We start from the raw sequence: 11,186 nt of genomic DNA, 5'->3' as shown, positions 1-11,186 counted from the left end.
GTGACAAATGAGAGGCTTTGACAGAACTAAAATAAGGGTACCTTAGATTAAAGAAACCAGCCAAATCGTACCATTCAGTAACTCTCTATTTGTTCATTATGGTGATTTGTGTAGACTTCTCTAAAACCACAAAGTTTTAGCAAAAATGCTTGCTGGTTATAAATATTTCTGAACATTTAGTTGCCCTGGGAGTTATCCAAACAACTTAGAACATTTCTAAGCTATATCACTGGTTGCTTTGTCTAAACCAAAACAAATCCCCCAAGGTCACACTCTAAAAATTGGAAAATTAAATAATTGTTCTATTATATTCTTTCTGCCTTCATCTGAGAAGGCAGCACTGTCTAGTGAGAAAAGCTGGTTCTCCAACTGACTACAAGTAGAGCAGTCATTGCATATTTCAACAGGGGTCCCAGAAATTTAGAGAGACATGCTGTCCAATAAGCCCTAAACCACAGCAAACATCTCAATCCTATATTATGGATATTTAAAAAAAAAACAACAACAAAAACGTGGGAAATAATATTGAAGCAAAGAAATAAAAACATAAAAGAGGATGTGTGTGTGTGTGTGTGTGTGTGTGAAATAGAAGGATTAACACAGACAGACATAAATAAGCATTTGCGTAGTGACAGCCATATTTTAAAACTTTTTAAAATATTAAAGGTGAAGGGATTGATAAGTACAGATTGGTAGTTACAGAATAGTCATGGGGATGTAAAGTACAGTATAGGGAATATAGTCAATAACATTGTAATGACTATGCATGGTGCCAGGTGGGTACTGAAAACATCAGGGGTTCACTTTGTAAAGTATATGATTGTCTAACCACTATGTTGTACACCTGAAATTAATACAAAATAATATTAAATGTAAACTGTAATTGAAAAAAAAATTAAAAAATGTTTTAAATAAAAATAAAACCTTCTAAACTGTTTCGACTGATGTTTTATTAAAACAAAGCCTATGGTATGCTGCAGAAAATGACCCTGTTACACAAAAATCCCCCTACTCTCAGTATTTTAACCCAATAAAAATGTACTGCTTGTTTATGTCATAATCCAATGACAATGGGCAGAGGCACTCCACTCCACATAGTTCTTCAGGGTCAGTTGTCACTCCTTCCATTCTGTGACAACTCCTTCTATAATATGCCATCTCCAAGGTCACTGCAGGAGGAGGAAATGAGTGTGGAGGTTCAAGAGGTGAGATTTTATGGATCATTCCAGTAAGTGTTAATGCATCACTTCCACCCACATTCCATTGGCCAGAACTGAGTCATATGGCACAACCCAACTGCAACAGGTATGGAAGAATGAGTCTTCCTGTGTGCCCAAGAGGAAAATTAAATGATTTTGTTGAACATAGACACAAGCGGTGGCAGTGGTTTTGTTTTATTTGTTGGCACCAGTGAAAATATCAACTCTTAATATTACTGCAAGTCTTTTTAAGTCCTTGATAAAATGTAGTAGGGGATAAGTATTATCTAAGTGGTAGACCTGTAGGTATAGCCATCAACTTGCCTCACAATATTTCCCTTACAGCACCTAAAATAGAGACTGTAAGTGTTGTATCGAAAATTGGCTAGCTGGACAAGACGCCTAATGAGCCAATTAGTTAGGAGTCATCTTTATTGCGCGCAGATTCAGAGCAGATTACCTCTGTCAAATTCTGAACAACACAGGAGGGAGTATTTCCTTTTTATATCCTTCTAGTTCTTTGTGTAAGACAGTTTGTAACCTTGAATACATATTATATCTAATCAAACACCTGTGATATCTATACAGACAACTTGTAACTTTGAGTACATATTATATCTAATCAAACACCTGTAACCTTGGATGAACAAACACTTGGCAGAATATGTGAATTAATATAGTGTATCAGCCCCTTTAGATGGCTAGCTTGCAAGGTCAGACAATTAAGTTTATCTTTTCTATTCAAGCAAAAAACAAAGTTATTTTACAGTCTAAAAATAACAGAGTTGACCTACAGAATAAGAGACTGTCTCAGAATAACAGAGTAGTTCAGCCGAAACCAGTTTGGCTCAGTGGATAGAGCGTCGGCCTGCGGACTGAAGGGTCCCAGGTTCGATTCTGGTCAGGGGCATGTACCTTGGTTCCCAGTAGGGGGTGTGCAAGAGGCAGCTGATCGATGTCTCTCTATCATCGATGTTTCTAACTCTCTATCCCTCTCTCTTCCTCTCTGTAAAAAAATCAATTAAAAAAAAAAAAAAAGAATAACAGAGTAGTTCAAACAGCAGTTTTTCCAAAGGAGGGACCACTATGCTTCATAAGTAATAGTGGGTCAAATAGGTGACATGTTTATTTCTCTGATAGGTGGTCTGGTGCTGCTCTGATGCATGGATTCAGTCTGATCAGGGACCCAGGCTCCCTCTATCTTGTTGCTGTGTCATTCTCAATGTGTGTCCATGTCAATGACCATGATGGCTGCTCTCATTCAGAAAAGTGCAAGTTGACACTCTTACACAAAAATCCTCCTAATCTCAATATTTTACCCCAATAAAAATGTAGTATTTACACAGAGCCATAGCACTTACCAAATCCAATTACAATTAGTACCTTAAAACAACACAATTCAGTATCTTATAGTTCTGAAAGTCAACAATCTTAAATGGGCTAAAATCAAGGTTTCAGCAGGGCTGAATTCTTTTCTAGAGGCCCCAGGGGAAAATGTTTTCTTGCCTTTTCTGATGTCTGGAGGCTGACCGCAGTCCTTGTCTCATGGGTCTCCTCCTCCATGTTCAAAGCCAGCAGTGGATGGTTGAGTCTTCCTCATGATGCCATCTCTCTAGTTCCGATGCCCCTGTCTTCCTCATTCCCACTTAATCATCTTGTAATACTGGGCTCATCTGAACAGGTCAGAATAAGTTCTTTATCTTAAGGTCAGTTTAATGATTATCAAGCTTAATTCCATCTGTGAGATTAATCCCCCCAGGCCATATAACCTAACACATTTATTGGTTCTGGAGATTGAGAACAATGGGGGCCATTATTCTCCCTATTACCAATACCAAGAGAAAACTGGCAGGGGAGCATTTTAGGTAGTAGATAATGAATTTATTAAGTTCATGTATTCATTTATTTCTTTAGGAAATATGAATTGTGTGCCTGCTGTGAATTCTGGCATTGAGCTAGGCCCTAAGAATAAAAGTATGGAAAAAACAAAATAAAATAAATAAACAAAACCAACCCCCTTTCCTTTCCTTGTCAGCCTTAGAATCTATCTGGGGAACTAGACAGTGAGCAAGCCTGCAGCACCAGTTGGAACATCCTAATCCAGGGGCATCACAAAAGCTACAGGAGTACAAAGGGGTGCCTCAACCCTAGGCATGCTGGTTGGGGGCAACTGGGAAAGCTAGTACAGGGATAGATGTCCGGAGTGAAGGGGGATGGGGATGTACCAGGAAGAGATAATATAAGTGATTGGTAACTTAGTGTGCACAGTTAACTAAAAATAGCAGTTCAGAATTGTGGCAAATGGGAACAGAATTTGAGACACTGGAGAAGTAGGAGATCAAGCTGGGCATGGAACTTGAATCAATACCATGGGCTTTGTAAGGTCTTTTGAGGGATTGGCACTTTATCCTCATAGTAATGAGAAACTACTAAATTCTCAGAAGGTCTATGCACAGTCATTGCATAGAGCAGTGCCAGGAAAAGGGTGGTCAAATAGAAAATGAGCGTGGAAAGGTATATTAGAGGCATATTTAAAAAAATATGAGGGGAACAGAGGGCAGACTAGATATACTGAATAAAGGAGAGAATAGAATCAGTGACTCAGAGACATTGTCCTTGATGACTAAACAAAAAGAGAGTTTGAAGTGAGTTGATATGTATACAATGTGGAGGATCCCGAAAGATGATCAGAACCATTTAGCTCTCCACAGAGGGATCTTAGACAGAGTTTGACAAATCCTAAATGAAAATATTACCTAAAAAAAAAAATAGACCCATCTTTGGCCAATAAAATTGCCACCTTCTTATATTTGTATTATAAAATGTAAGTAATATGGATTTCTTGGATTTGAAGATCAAGTTGAAGGTGAACTATAATAACAAGCTTCCCTTATAAAAAGACCCAAGCATTTTCTCTCTTTCCTCCTATGTCTAATCTAAATATTCAGTGATGGGAAAATCACTTTATTTCACTAGGCAAAGTGACAGGGGATGTCTTATGAAAATCTATTTACAGTAGTACATTTTCAATCCCAAAAAGTTAAAGCAGCAATATACCTCTGGAGGATTTCCCACTTTAGTAATTCATTATGTCACAGGTTTCTCTTGGTGTGAAATTCCTCTGATTAAGAAGAGCTGATAGAGGCAGGAGAGTGAAGTAATTCTCTTGTTCTCCCCTAAACAAGCCATACTTAATATTTCTTCAAGGTCAAGTTCAATTGAAAATAGGACAGGGTGATAGCTCCTTGGATTTGTACTAATAACTGGGTGTTCTCAGAAGAGGCCTTTTGGCAGGAGAGCAAAGTTAACTTATCAAAACGCTTAAGAAAGCAAAATTGCCTGGCAGAGAGCAGATCCAAAAGTTTCAGGGCCCATCGTAACTAGATTTCTTTTTTCTACTCAGAAGAATGAGCCCTAATGCCGGCATCGCCAATGCCTTTGTAGGTCTGATCTCAGATGCAAAGCAAAATGTTCTCCCAAGGATTTTGCTTGTAATTTTATTTGAGGTATTACCTTCCAACTGGCTTTAAAATATATTGGAAAAATAATGACAGGAACCAATGTCCTTCATCATGGCTGTGATTTTTTTTTTTTAAATGATGCCTTACAGCATATATTAAAAGATCAAGCGGCTCCTCCATTAATTTCCCTCAAGTCATCCTTCATCATTCTTTGTTTTGACCTGTCAATTCAAACATTCAAAGCCTCAAATATCTGGAAAGTTTATCTTGATTGTCTGTGGATTCAAGAAGATATTTACTTTAACTCATAGGTGTCCAACAGGGGCTCATATTTTCACAACTGGTACCAAATCTCAAACAGTATAGCATGGTTAAGAGAATAGGCTTGGGTATCAGCTCTGGGTTTTAGCCTCATCTCTACCTCTACCCAGCTGTGTGATCTTGGCAAGTTACTTAACCTCTCTGAAGCTCAATTTCTTAACCAGGAAAATAGAGGTAAGAGAAGTATTTACCTCATGGTGTGTTTGTAAAGATTAAATGAAATGAGATGTGGAAAGCATTTCCTCCAGTGGTTGGCACTTAGCTCTAAACAGGAGGTAGTTATTTTTTATTCAATCATGAACTACAAGGAGAGAAAAATGAAAAGAGTTTTGAAAAAAGTATTTGAAGATTTTGTTTGCCTTTATAGCCCTGATTGGTTGTTAATTTGAAACCAAATGTCCTTCTATAATAAATTCAACATTAAATTCTCTTAATTCATTAATGGGAAATGTATCTCTAACGAGACATCAATGAAAAAAATAGATGAAAAAAAATGATGTGTGAGAGAGAAATTTCCTGGTAGATGTTTGGATGTTCAAAGAGCACAGAGAACAGCCTTTTTGGCTTTGAAGTGCTGAACTAATTAAGTCTGGAGATAGATCCAGAGAAAAGGTGAGCATGATAAAGGAGCCATCATTCTGAGATACTCAGAGCAAAGAACCACGTGTAAGAGGGCCCAATGGGTTCCCATTATCTCTCAAAAGGGAATGACAAAGAGAAGGAAAATGAAAGATTAGTGTGCCTGGAACCTTCCCTTATCTCTCGCTCCTAATTGTACCCATTTCCCAAGCCAGGCGAGTTTCTTCCTCACCCAAGAACCCTCACACAGTACCCACCAAAGCTCTCCCTGCCTGCTCTTCCCTCCAGAGGTCCATGGCTCTTAACACTTGATATCTTTATTCCATCTTAATGTTTGTCTCAGGTTGTTTTCATTCAGGTGATTTGGGTCCCATGTATTATTCTATGCCCCTCCTCATGGGCTTGAGCATATAAATATTTCCCAACACTTTCACTTAATTTTTATATCTACTCTATGTGTAGTGGAATGCATATATACATTTCACTTTCCCAGGAAATAATTCAGGCTCAGGGAGTTTAAGGAATCTGGGAAGGCCATACATTTATGCCTTCCCTGTCATCTGTTATCGACTGGGTGCTAATCTCCCCATAGGGAGTGGAAAGCTCTGGTCTGTTGGAGAATGACTTGGTGACTGTGGGTGAATGTTTCAAGTGTTGTTTTTAGACCCACTCATACCACCAGCTTGCAGTTACCTGCACCTTCAAACCTAAATTTTCTAGAGTTCTATGCTAAAAAATCAGTTTTCTTCTTGTTAATTGCCTTTGTTACAATCTTAGCTCTCCACCTTACTTTATCTTACTATCAGCAATCATATTTCCATCTGTTTACAAATTTTGTTGAAATCTGTCTGCTGTAGTTGCCTGTCTGGTCCCACTTGCCCTTGTGTACATGTGCCTTCTTTTGTTTTTAGGTTCCATGAAGAAGAATTAATAAACCAGTATGATAAACACACTATGTTTAATCTGAAATGTGGTCTTTTATGTCTGTGATCTTCTTAGTGAATTCACGCCTCACTGTAAAGCAGAATGCATTGACTCATTATGTCAGTGTCTCTAGCCGATATAGCTTACTATGGTCAAATGTTCAATACATTTAACTTCCCATCAATGTCAGTTTAAATGATATCTTTGAAATCATATATATATATATATATATATATATATATATATATATATATATATATTCATATAATATATTATATATAGATATATATATATATATATATATATATATATATATATATATATATTCAGTCTTTAAGATGTTTCCCTTTCTTCTTTGTCATATGGCCTCTGAGTGCATGATGGGAAACTTGGGATTTATATAGTATCCTCTTGGGCCTTTGCTGTGGGGTGGTTGGTCTGGTTTGGTTCTTGGACTAGTGACTGTAGAGTTCTAAATTGTTCCATCTCACACTGACTACTGTTCCATCTCACATTTGCTATCCATAGTGAATATTCTGTCATTTGGGCCCAATTTCCAGGCTCCATCAGACCACTGGCCCCTCAATGTCTCTTTATTCCAACTCCAAGGCACTCAGGAGCTTCTCTGTCTCCACATACCCTGGGCAGGCTATGTGAGCGGCTCTGTGTGCTATGCTACCTCATACTGGCTTTGAGCCAATCATTTCAGCAAGCTCTTCCCAAGATTTCAAAGTAGAACAGAAGAAAACTCCTTGGCTTTCAGTTTTCCCTAAGCTTATGTAAAATGCCTTCCCCAACTGGAATTTTGGCACAGAGAAGGGAAGGTGGGACACATGTTTCCCATGACCTTCCTCTACCTTTGCCTTTCTATACACCCAGTTAACCTAGAAAAGGCAGGCTTTCCCTGCTTCTCACTTTCCGTCAGGGTATTTCCCCTTTGTCCTAATTCCCTCTTGAGAAAATTGTCATGGCTTTGCCTTAAGGGTAAAAACGTATTGACCTGAAACTATGTAAAGAAGCCTCCCTGTGCCAGTTTTGGCTTTGGTGTAGATGATGCAGAACAGGTCGTAACTTTGGATCACCAAAGTTTAAAAAACACACATACCAAGTATGCAGGTGGGCAAAAGTAGGTTTATAGTTGTGAGTACACAAAACACAGAGTTTATTCTTGTATTATTACTTATTAATTATTGTATTGTCTTCCATATGAACAACTGTAAATCTGCTTTTACCCCACCCTGTATTGTTCCTTTTATAAACATTTAACTGAAATAAAAATATATCCTGAATTATTTTTGGGAAAAGAAGATTTTAAAAAGTGAAATTTACTCCGGATAACAAAACAAGAAATGAACCATGGAGACAGCCAATGAAAAAGTTCCTAAATTAATAAAAAGGGGAGTCATATGTGTTCTAGTTGTGTAAGTGCTATCTCCTTGATAGTAGACAAGCCACTTCTTTGAGCCTAGTAATGGGACTTATGAAGAGTAAAGGACTACCTTGGTACCCTCCAGAGTGTATTCTAGTCCTGGTATTCTGCTTTGTATGATTTTAGATATTAGAGTGTAATGGTGTTCTGGTTATCTATTATTGCATAACAATCATTCCAAAACTTAATGGTTTAAAACAATAATAATTTATTTTTCTTGGTAATCATGAAGAAAGCTGATCTTGGCTCGAGCCAGCATGATCTGGGTTGGCTTAAGGGGGTGTTATAGAAAGATTAAGTTAAAAGAAAGGCAAATTTTAACTGAGTTTTTTGAATTATTTGTGTTAATCTTCACCTGAGGATATTTTTTCCATTGATTTTTTAGAGAGAGTGGAAGTGAGGGGGAGAGACAGAGAGAGACAAACATCAATGTGAGAGAGACATATGTTTGGTTGCCTCCCTATCTGTGCAGGGAATTGAGCCTGCAACGGAGGTACATGCCTGCCCTTGACCAAAATTGAACCAGAGAACTCAGTCCAAGGACCAACACTTTAACCACTGAGCAAAACTGGCTAGGGAAATTTTTGGAATTATTTAAATACTCATCACAACTACTGATAAAATATGTTACTTCCTAATAAACATGGACAATAAAATCAGTCAATCTGATTTTTTTAAATATATTTTATTGATTTTTTACAGAGAGGAAGGGAGAGGTCTAGATAGAGTTAGAAACATCGATGAGAGAGAATCATCGATCAGCTGCCTCCTGCACACCCCCCACTGGGGATGTGCCCGCAACCAAGGTACATGCCCTTGACCAGAATCGAACCTGGGACCTTCCAGTCCGCAGGCCGACGCTCTATCCACTGAGCCAAACCGGTTTCGGCAGTCAATCTGATTTTATCAATTAGATAGCTCAACTTCCATGTTTCCATAAGAAAGTGATAACTGGAGTTCCACTTATGGCTTCAAGGTACTAAAGAAAGATAGCTCTATAATTAGTAGAGTTTTGATGTTAAATGAGGGTCATTAGTTCCTAACTCTTTGATAGTATAGGAAGAATTGTCAAGTTCAAGCAGTCAAAAAGTTTATAATACCTGGTTTTCTCAAGATTGAGGCTAGGTAGAACAGAGAGGCAAAAACAGAGGCAAACTGATCATATGGATACACATACAATGATCCAGAGGAATGGGTTTTCTAAGTAATGGAAATTTTTGTAGGCCTTTTCTCAAGAATGGAAGTAACAATAATAGTAACAATGACAATGGCTTACTCGACATGTGATAAAGCTTGTATTAAGAGTTTTACATGAATCACTTCAAACAAACCCATTAACACCAATAAGAATGTATGGAATTAATAGTTGATGAATTAATAAGTGAACAAACAAATGATAGATAGTGATCTCTCAACACACATATATATTTTTTAATCAATACATTCCCACTTTAGGACATTAGAAAACTAAGGCAATTAAGAAATAAAATGTCTCCCCCAAGGTGAGTGGCAGATATGAGATTTGAAATGAATCCAGATTATTTCCAATTCCAAACTTCATGCATTTAATCCCTAAGCTATAGCTGATAGTGACATACTGCAGTGATGGAAATATAGAAATAAGAAATACTGTAAAAAGAAAGCTTTGTCAAGCAAATTTGCAGTGTTATTCAGTAGCATATAATAAGCACATTCCTTATGAATGTTATTTATAACCTCCAATTGCCTTCTAAGATGGATGGGTTCGGCTAGTCAGAAGATTCTTTTCAGGTCTGCGGTTGGGTTAGAGTTGGTAAATTTGTAGGATATGGCAGGGATATTTTGAAAAAGTAAAGGATTGAAGGAGCTGGGGAAGTAGTAAAGAGTAAAGGAGGTCATAGAAGATAATTTGACTTTGGGTGGTGGGCACACAATGCAATATACAGATCATGTACCATAGAAATGTACCCTTGAAACCTATATGATTTTATTAACCAATGTCACCCCAATAATTTTATTTTATTTTTTAATATATTTTATTGATTTTTTACAGAGAGGAAGGGAGAGGGATAAAGAGCCAGAAACATCGATGAGAGAGAAACTTCGACCAGCTGCCTCCTGCACACTCCCTACCGGGGATGTGCCTGCAACCAATGTACATGCCCTTGACCGGAATCGAACCTGGGACCTTTCAGCCCGCAGGTCGACGCTCTATCCACTGAGCCAAACCGGCTTCGGCCACCCCAATAATTTTAAAGAAAGGTCTGAGTGAAGACCAGAATTTGGGATGGGAGCCCCCTTGGGGAGTGGCTGAGAAAGAAAACTCCAGATGGGCAGCACTAACTAATAGGGCTTGGAAGAAAAGACATATTATGCAAGGGCATCCCAGGGTTATGAATTATGAAATTTTGAGCATAATCTGCCGTCATCTCCCTTTTTAAATCTCCCCTCGATACTAGAGCACTCACTGATGTCTTAGTCTATACATTTTTTACTTCTGAGGAATGAAAAGTGTGCTGACCCTACTTCAGATTCAGCCTGAGTGAGAACAAAGAATACATTCGGGAGTAGCTGACATCCAAGTAACACTTTGCTTTACTTTGATTGACAGATGGTGGCCCAGCCAATTCTCTCATAGCCTGAGGGAAATATCCCTCAGACCACACAGTTTCCTTACTTTTTGAATCCAAGTTCACCAAAGAAAACTTGTGTTCCTGAGGCAGCCCTCCCTGCCAGGCAGCAAGGTGGTGAGATTCGGGGGTGAAATCAGTGGCAGGGGCTATACTAGTTTATTCTAACTAGACCCTGACAGTCAGTTTCCTAGCCTCTCCCTGTGAGAAGAGTCACAAGCTCCATGTCTTCTGTTAAGAGTCTTTGTTTCCATTTCCTTATAACTTTGCTTAGAACTGTAGACAAATTTGATCTCAATCTCCTGTTACTTGAACCCTCTGCTAGGCTCTAGGGCAGTGGTTCTCAACCTTTCTAATGCCGTGACCCTTTAACACAGTCCCTCATGTTGTGCTGACCCACAGGTTGAGAACCACTAGCAGGGTCGCCTAAGACCATGGGAAAACACAGATATTTACATTACGATTCATAACAGTAGCAAAATGACAGTTATGAAGTAGCAACGAAAATAATTTTGTGTTTGGGGGTCACCACAACATGAGGAACTGTATTAAAGGGTTGCGGCATTAGAAAAGTTGAGAACCATTGCTCTAGGGAGAGCAATAGCAAACAAGACGATAGGTCTCTCTCCTCCCAGAATGTATGGTCTAGCTGAGAAACGTTTTC

The 11,186-nt window shown here is 38.4% G+C and overlaps 1 long non-coding RNA gene across 3 annotated transcripts in view; it reads left to right on the top strand.

Moving 5' to 3' along the window:
- The first annotated feature begins 1,106 nt into the window (after positions 1-1,106).
- LOC114226956 (uncharacterized) overlaps positions 1,107-11,186 on the top strand; it is a 48,593-nt gene continuing 38,513 nt past the window's right edge. For all 3 annotated transcript variants that reach the window (XR_003613056.2, XR_008557234.1, XR_003613055.2), the window contains exon 1: positions 1,107-1,205. This is a non-coding gene — a long non-coding RNA (uncharacterized LOC114226956). The remainder of the gene's footprint in view (positions 1,206-11,186) is intronic.

This window comes from Eptesicus fuscus, chromosome 10 (assembly GCF_027574615.1).
Source record: "Eptesicus fuscus isolate TK198812 chromosome 10, DD_ASM_mEF_20220401, whole genome shotgun sequence".
NCBI lineage: Eukaryota > Metazoa > Chordata > Mammalia > Chiroptera > Vespertilionidae > Eptesicus > Eptesicus fuscus.
Note: the sequence above shows the minus strand (reverse complement) of the source record. Positions and strands in the feature narration are given on the sequence as shown.